Source organism: Buceros rhinoceros, unplaced genomic scaffold (genome assembly GCF_000710305.1).
Source record: "Buceros rhinoceros silvestris isolate BGI_N320 unplaced genomic scaffold, ASM71030v1 scaffold15947, whole genome shotgun sequence".
Lineage (NCBI taxonomy): Eukaryota > Metazoa > Chordata > Aves > Bucerotiformes > Bucerotidae > Buceros > Buceros rhinoceros.
Window position 1 is genome coordinate 50 of NW_010424115.1, and position 634 is coordinate 683.

Genomic DNA, 634 nt, shown 5'->3' on the forward strand with positions numbered 1-634 from the left:
TTGCCAGATCACGTCAACCTTTCATCCACTAGTACACCCAAGTCCTTCTCCGCAGGGCTGATTTCAACCACATCATCCACCAGCCTGTATTGATACTGAGGATAGACCCAATCCAGGGGCAGGACCTTGCACTTGGCTGTGCTGATTCTCCAAAGGTTCACCTGGTACCACCCAGGTCTCTCTGGATGGCATTACAACCATGTGGCGTGTCAATGGCATGACTCAGCTTGGAGATGTCTGCAAGCTTGCTGAGGATGCATTCGATCATGCTGTGTCATTGCTGAACATATGAAACAGCACTGATCCCAGAACACACCCCCGAGGGACACCATTTGTCACTGGTCTCCAAGTCCCTCCATCTGGACACCAACCATTGACCACTGCCCTCTGGATGTGACCATCTAACCAATTCATTATCCCCTGAACTGTCTACCCATCAAACCCATAGCTCTCCAATTTAGAGAGAAGGATGTTGTGGGACACTGTGTCAAATGCCTCACAGAAGCCCAGATAGGTGACATCCAAAACTCTTCCCCAGTCCACTGATGTAGTCACTCCATCGTAGAAGCCACTAGGATGGTCAGGCAGGACTTGCCCTTGGTGAAGCTGTGTACTGGCTGTCTCAGACCACCTC